Below are 8067 nucleotides of genomic sequence, written 5' to 3' on the forward strand. Positions count from 1 at the left end.
GAGAAAGATGGAGCTTTTCTAAGAGGGAAAATACATGGTTGCAATCTGTTTATAAACTGCTATTTCTAAATGCAATGTTCCATTTGGGGAATAGTTGCTGACCACGCTTATCCAAATACCTTTGCAGCACATATACACAGAAATAACACATTGGAATTTGGCTCCTAATTACAGAAACTGGTTACTAATTTAACTATAAAGATCCCAGACCTCAAATTCCTGATCTCATGCCTTCTCAACTGTTCAAATAAATGGTTCATCTCAATGTAACTGAAAGCCATGTAATTAAGAGTTAATACCAATTATTTCTTTTCTCTAGTTACAAAGCAAATCATATCATTCAGTTGCCAGAATAATCAAATGCGTTTCAGTATTAGGTAATTAAGAATTATATTAGCAAGAATACATTTAGTAGTTCATGAAATGATACTTTTACTATAAAAGTTTGTATTGAGGAACTGTAGTTTTATCGACCTCTAAAACAGACGTGTTGTGATATCTATTCAGAGCAATTCCTTTTGCAATGAAAACCTACAGTACGAACACACAGCCCCAATCAGATGACTTACTGTGTTTCAATGACTGCCTCACATTTGCATTCATGGTTTTATTTATTTTTTGTTAAGCAGAAAGCCTGCCACTGGGATCGTTCAATAAAAGTTTAACCGCCCTGTGCTGTTAATTGTGCTTGTGCTCCATGTGGAGTGCTGGTTTCCTTCCTTGTACCAAGCATTGAGCGGAGGGACACAATGGGCGTGTTGTGCTCCATGCAGCACGGTATGTGCCATATCTGAACGGGAGGTGTGAGCTGGCTGTGTCACTGCTGTTCTTACCAGTGCCAGTACCAGAAAGCAATCAACCACAGCACTGGGGCATGCAGTCCATGGAAACCTAGTGAAAAAGCTGCTCCTTATTATGACCTACATATTGCACAGCAGCAGTCAGACAATTTAAAGCTAGTTACGCTGAAGCTGAGCACAACGCATTAATTCCAATCACAAAGAATTCAGTGACTTGAGGTTTTCAAATACGTTTGCAAGTTTGATAATGTATCATATCCCATGCTATCCTGACAGCACAAAGCACAATGGAAAATGAAAACCCTTTATAGTAGGAAATGCAAGCATATGATTACATCTGCTACTGCACGCAATCTTTCGACTCTACAGCTATGTTAGAACACAACACTAAAACAAGATGCAGTCAGACCGATGCACTCAGCCCTCACTCCACACAAGTCTGTGACCAAACCATCCCTTAAACAAAGGTACCTTTAAACAAAGCGAAGCTTATTTCTCGCGAACGGTTTTGCTCGGAACACAGTTTCACAAGGCAGAACCAGTCCCCGCAGAGCCGTACGTCTCCCCGGAGCCGGGATGCTCGGCAGCCTCCCTTTGTGCGGAGCGCGGCGGCACACCCTCGGCGCGCAGCCCGCGGGGTCGGCAGGCCGGGCGGGGTCGGGCCGGCACCTGCCCGCTGCTAACTGCGGGGCCGCCAGCCCCAGCTCAGCCCTCTCGGCGGGCACCGAGATAACGCCGTGGGGCTGCCTCGCCTTTACGAGACGAAAACCCGCTCGGCTGCCTGACAGCAGATATGCGGCGTTATCGCTCCGCATTCCGCCTCCGATCAGCCGACGGCAGCGGCAGTCACCGGCTTGTCAAAATGGCAGCTCCGACGCGCTAACCCGCTGTCATTACTCACTCGCGCGCCCGTTTCTTCTGAGTCCTCAGAGGAGACGCGTGTTTATTGCTCGGCAGAGCCCGGCACGCCGTGTCACATTGTTTTCCACCAGCAAAATGGCTGGTCCGTTCAGCACCGCCGCCGCCGGCCCACGGTGCTGCCCCGGCTTGCGGGAGCCATGGCAACAGCCCGCCGCCGGCCCGCCCAGCGCGCACCGCCCGGCCCGCCCCCGGCCCAGCTCTGTGAGGGGCCGCGAGGGATCCGGGCCAGGGCGGTGCCTGCTGCGTTGTGTGAGCGTGTGCCGGTCGGCGCTCGCTGGATGCGCTGAATTTGGGCACGGGAGCTGTTTAATAGGGCGAAGCATCTGCGGTAAATCTCGATTTAGGAAAGGGAAAAGAAGCATTACACAAAGCAGCAACACAAAGGTGATGAAGCCCCACTCGTTTACCACAGAAGCTATCACAGTTACTCTTTGTTAGCCTTAATGGATTAAAGGTTGCTTATTAGGCAAATTTCAGAAGATTGCACACCGTAATCACTTCATGAAACAGTTTTACCCTACTTAGAGTAACACATCTCAGTGCAGGGAGGAGAGAGGAGAGGAGGCAACTGCTGGTAAAAGTTTAACCTAGGGGGTTGTGCCACCCCACACAAATAAGAGCTGGTAAAGTACACACACTTCTTCAACTCAGTATTATGAAAAACATTTTAAAACATTTTAAGTATTTAAGCAGGCAGTATTTGAAACACAAAAACTGAGTATTGACTGAGAATGGTTCTGGTGCTTCAGGCTGCCTGAAGAGGTTGTGGATGCCCCGTCCTTGGAGGTGTTCAAGGTCAGGTTGGATGGGGCCCTGGGCAGCCTGGTTTAGCATTAAACATGGAGGTTGGTGGCCCTGCATGTGGCAGGGGGGTTGGAGATTCATGATCCTTGAGGTCCCTTCCAACCCTGGCCATTCTGTGATTCCAGTCCCTTCCTACCCATTAATAGGAACTTGCGTAGTTTGTGCAAACTGTGGCCATTCCTTGTTCAGTCTCGCATACTGTAGAGCTACCAGCCCCAAACACAATGTGCAGACTGAGCTGTGCTGCTTCTCCATCCACCCAATCCCTATTTCTGATACCACGCACTCATCTTGCAGTATAATCACAAGCAGAGATCTTAGATCTACACATTTCTTTCCACGGTATCTTTACCCTGGTACTGTCATTTTGGTTCCTCTTGAAGTCATTAATACTAATAAGTAATAATAAATGAGAAGAAGAAGAGGAAAATTGTCTGTGGGATGCATACTTTGTTCCATGGTTACAGTCCAACAATACCTTCTGATCAGAAGTCTGCTGATTTGGCAACCTGATTCTGAAGCTTTTGGCTGGGAAACATTAAACTACTGAAGTAATTATTTACACACAAACTAAGTATTATAACAGAACCACTCTGCAAGAATAGCATTTCACCATGTTCAGTCAACTTTTTTGTTAATAAGCAACATGAAGACAGTAGATCCAGTCTCTTGCTTCTCAGTGCACTGACACAGTCACTGACTCTACAAAAACATTCTTGAGTAAGTGGAAATAAGTAAATCTAAAGTGCTCTAGACTCTAAAGTGCTAACATGCTGTGATTATCATTATAGCACTCTCTATAGGCAGGCTGAAATCTCAATTGATGACAAATAGAGGTAGTGAGTTTTAAAACAATAAGCTAGAGCTTGAAAAGTTTCATGATGCTTGTCCATGTCTATTTATACAGCATGAACATATAGTGTAAGTTCCGTATTATAGAAAAAAGGGCTCTTGAAGTTACTTTAAAAGAACTATCTGAAGACAACAATGCAGTAATTCAATCTTCAGGGCTCAAGCTCGATGTTTTTAATACAGACATATTTCCAGTTAAAAGCAATGGAGCTTTTGTCTGTGGTACACATGCAGGACCCTTCAATACCTTTCCTTCTCTTTGCTAACATAGACCATCAGGGAGAAGTTAGAAGAGACTTAATTGAAGAGCAGATTATGGCTCCAGGCCAGCAAATCTAAGAGAACCTAACCTGCTTGGGACTACTGAGAAGCTCCACAGATGTCTGAGAAAGTTTTGTTGCATCTTCTGCACATCCAGTCCATTTTTTTTCCTCCTGATAAAATCCACTTAAGTCATGGCAGTAAGGGTGGAATGAGACACACAGTACTGCTGTCAATCTGGATAAACTGGACAAGTCCCACTGCTCAGGTGCAGTGATGCATCTGGGAAAAGTACAAGTAGTTGATTGAAATTGTGGCTGCCTGTCTATTGCCATCACATAAAAATTCTAGTTCAATTACATAGTGGTATTGCCCCCTGCAATAAGTATTTAAACACTTAAAAGGTAACCATTTGCTTGCTGTGGTCTAAACATGACTGGAAATAGAACATCAGCTAGTATCTTAGCACAGTCTCACTCAAATTGGGAATTTAATTGGAGTCTTCTGATCTTTCTTGTAGTACCTAGAGGATGGATGCTTTCTTCAAAAAAAATACCTGAAAAAGCTCACTAGTCCTCCACTAGCCCATGATCAACAGCCTTCATTTTGAGACAAAAATAATAAGCATTATTCTTAGCGTTATCTATAGATACTGTATCAGTATATCACTCACCACTGTGATTTAGCCCTTCCTGCCATTTTTCTTCATAAAGTAGTTTCTGGATGTCTCCAGTAAGCTTCACAGAATAGAAAATTATGCCTTCAATGAAACAACAACACAATCTTATGACCTTCCACCAATTCTGCTTGCTTACATTTCATTAAAATTCTGTTATGAAAAATAAGTTTAACTTCAGCAATTTTGCTACATTCCAAAATAGTTTTAAAAGCATGATCTATAACAAATAAGGGGCATTGACATCCACTGACAGGAAATAGCAAAAGAACAGAAGAACTAGCAAAAAAAACAGGTTATATTAAAGCTAGCATTTTACTTTCTGCTTTGCTGTAATTGTTCCTAGATATTTTCCTATTAGTGAAATATATCTGCTATTCAGTCCTGAATATCATTTGAAATTACAGATCTTTCAGAAACTCTTTCCAGTTGTGTAAGAAGTCAATATTATATTTAAATTGAAAGTTCTTTCAAAAAGGCAAAATTGGACTGCTCTCACCATGATAGAAAAAGTTATGATTTATTAATAAAAAAATGAACTCCTCAATTGATTGTTTTGTTTTGTTATTTTAATTGGTCAATTTTACTTAAACACAAAATATAAGCAAGCTGAGACATAAACTAATAAACATAATTTGTCCAAGGATGCAGGTGACCACAGGCCTGGAAAAAACATGATGTCCAGTTCCTTGGTCATCAGTATCAATAACCACTTGAGGCACAGTCTTCTGAAGAGCATACAGGAGTTCAGACATGTCAGGCAGTAATTGTACCAAAGGTGAAGCTTTTACATCCTCTATCTAGCTGAATACAGAGTTCAGCCCCAGCTGTTGGCTTTGTAATTTCAAGTTCTCGCAAATAATGATCAACTTTTGTACTGTTTGTTCAACAGGATATTTGGCAAAGATATTGTAGAATTCTAGGTAAGTCGCGCACAGTAATGAGTCAATATGAGTTGAAAATGTGAGACATTCAAATAGAAGTATTAAAATGTATTTCAGAAATGCTTTCTAGAGAGTTTTGGGAAAGTTTTACCACAAGTATATCCTTATTACATAGTTGTCCTTTGAGACATGTTACTTACAGGAAGTAGTATAGGCATATAATAGGATAGAAGAGATGAGAAAAGTAACTCTGATTTTCCTAAGAATCAAATATTTAAAAGTATTAAAGGAAACCCTGAAGCCCTTTTGCAATTAAAGATGAAAGTGCTTTAGCCTAATAAGATTAGATCCCTGCAGTATTGTTACATCTTACTGCAGTGCTAGATTTTATTGAAATCCTCAAGCAATTTCCACACTATTTTCTCTCCCATTATCAATATTTTACTTTTTGATATAATTTCACTCAAAGGTAGCACTTAAGCTATGACTACCTATTCTCAAATATAGAATCTGACTAAATTATAATAAACACTTTTTTTTTTTTTAAAGTCTTTGCAGATACAGCTTTCAGTTACTTAAAATACAGCTAAAACTAAAGATGAAATCAACTGAAAAAGAGGTTCATTCCTTTCATATTTGTTTGGTTATCAACTACTGTGATTAACATATCACTCATAACAATACCTAATTTCTCATCACTTTAAATGACTTCAACATAGTTATTCCAACAAAACATCTCACATTTAACACTAATTTGTGTAGATATCAGTTCACAAGAACCACAATATGAAGGAATATTCTGTTTCCAGTTCTTTAGGACAACATTTCAGAGAAAACAAGTGTGAATCCGAGTTCATGAAGAACCATGCTCTCCCAAAAATTAGTAGTTCATCTCTAGTTTTAACAGAAAACAACAGTTTGAACAACTTCCATGTGAGCAAACGTTGTAAAGTTTATCCTCCCATTTCTTGAAATACTGCAGATACATCAACTGTAATCTAAAGTGAAACAAAAAATGAGAAGCAGCCGCTGAAATACACTGTAATTTTAGAATATACTGAGTACATTGCCAAGACAGTTAATAGTTTATAGTTTTAGACAGTTTATAGTGAATAGTCCAACCAATTTATAGTTAATAGTCTTCCAGTCCTGACTGTGCCATGTACAGTTATTATTCAATTAAGTATTATTAAATACTTATGTTAATTTGTAGACTTAAACAGGAATTCAGATCAAGTCAAATTCCAAATAACATTTCACACCATCTAGTTTCCAGCACTACACAAAGTGAATTTTGCTCTCCATGCCAAACTACAGATACCTACAAGACTAAGTGAGCTCCTCTCTAGTTCTGAATAGTAATGCTATCAAAACCAAAACTGGGCCAATCTCACACTAAAGTGCTGAAATTTTAAGAGATTATAACAGAAATTGTACATGAGCATTTCTCATATACTGCTATAAGTTACTTGATATTTTTCACTCAGTCTCCAAGACTTTTCTCTTTCCTCCCCATTTATAATACAGGAATCCAAAACACTTACCATTTCCATTTTTATATCATCTATGACCTAAAAGCCTTATTCTGAGCTCTTACATACAGACCTTCCAAACAACAGCTTCCCCCTCTCCCTAGCAGTTCTTACTTTTCTTTAAGCTGTTGCTGAAGATTTGCAGCTACTTCTTGGGAGAACAGCTCTCTAGCTTCTGCTAGAATGGTTCAGGCACACATACCCACATTTGGCAGTTCATTACTGTCTTTCCTCTGTCCCTTCACTATCATTTTTTTTGCACCTTATTATCACTACATTTATAGAATACTCTTTCATACTCTACTAATTAGAGCATGCATTCCTTTTCTATTTGAGAAAGGACACAGTAACCTTTAATCAAGTAATGAGCGTCAACTGTGAGAAAAAAATGCATAGGAATGAGAGTTTACTGGTAAAAAAAGCAGAGTGGGATAATGGATTTTCAGGTGTTGCCCACACTTACTGGCAAAAATACTTTGCAAAAGATTTCCAGCATGTGTGGAGATCCTCACTGGTCTCACTTCTGGCTTATATAAAGCAAAGGCCATCCCCAAAAATAAGAATCAATTCAAATATTTATCTCTTTACTGCACAACTTAAAATGTACAGAGGCAGCAGAATCATGTCTAACTTTTCTATATAAACATATTATATATCACTTTATCATATAGACATATGTGAGATCAAATTGTCACTTTCTACTCATTTTTCCCTTGTAGCCTCAACCTAGATGTTTTCATATTTTTCTGTTCCATGCACTACTGTCCAGAATACTGATCTATTTCTTAATATATACCTCTACACAACCTAATTTTTAAGAATTTGACATAGGAAAATAAGGGAAAAAATTAGGGAAGTCAGTCCCAACTGATCTTTCTTGCTTCTGCTTCCTCAGCCCTGGGCCCCATACTTTCTACATTTCATGATGTTCAGGACCAGATGATAACCAGCTGACTAAAAATAAAGAACACTTTCCAAGGCTCTTAACTAAAGAACAACAACAACAACAAAGTTCTTGCCTGATTAGATTGGTTTATTAAGCGATAGAAAACTTGTTGGGCTAGTTCTCTCCACCTCTCACACTCCTTAGTGCTAACTGAAGTACATTTTAAAGTTTGTCCTTACTTACAGATTAGGATTCATACACCTTACGTACAGGACTTTAATCTCCCACACAGTGCTCCTAGAAAAATAGCTATTTGAAACCTAAGCTTAAAAGAATCTTAAAGAAATGCCATCAGCTATGGCACTTCAGATGTCGGAAGCATAGAAAAGCATCAGTAGCAAATAGGTACAAAGCTAGAAAATAGACTATTTTCTGAAGTTCTTTGAAAGCC

The 8067-nt window shown here is 39.7% G+C and overlaps 1 protein-coding gene across 3 annotated transcripts in view; it reads right to left on the reverse strand.

The window, feature by feature from the left end:
* SORBS2 (sorbin and SH3 domain containing 2) overlaps nucleotides 1-6942 on the reverse strand; it is a 141979-nt gene extending 135037 nt beyond the window's left edge. The window contains exons 1-2 of one of the 3 annotated variants that reach the window (XM_048941150.1): nucleotides 6743-6942; nucleotides 3728-3920 (exon numbers count right to left, since the gene is read on the reverse strand). The gene's annotated coding sequence lies outside the window, so the exon portion shown is untranslated. The remainder of the gene's footprint in view (nucleotides 1-3727; nucleotides 3921-6742) is intronic. The other 2 variants (XM_048941151.1, XM_048941152.1) reach the window with 2 other exon arrangements.
* Nucleotides 6943-8067: the final 1125 nt, after the last annotated feature.

Source organism: Lagopus muta, chromosome 4 (genome assembly GCF_023343835.1).
Source record: "Lagopus muta isolate bLagMut1 chromosome 4, bLagMut1 primary, whole genome shotgun sequence".
Taxonomy (NCBI): domain Eukaryota; kingdom Metazoa; phylum Chordata; class Aves; order Galliformes; family Phasianidae; genus Lagopus; species Lagopus muta.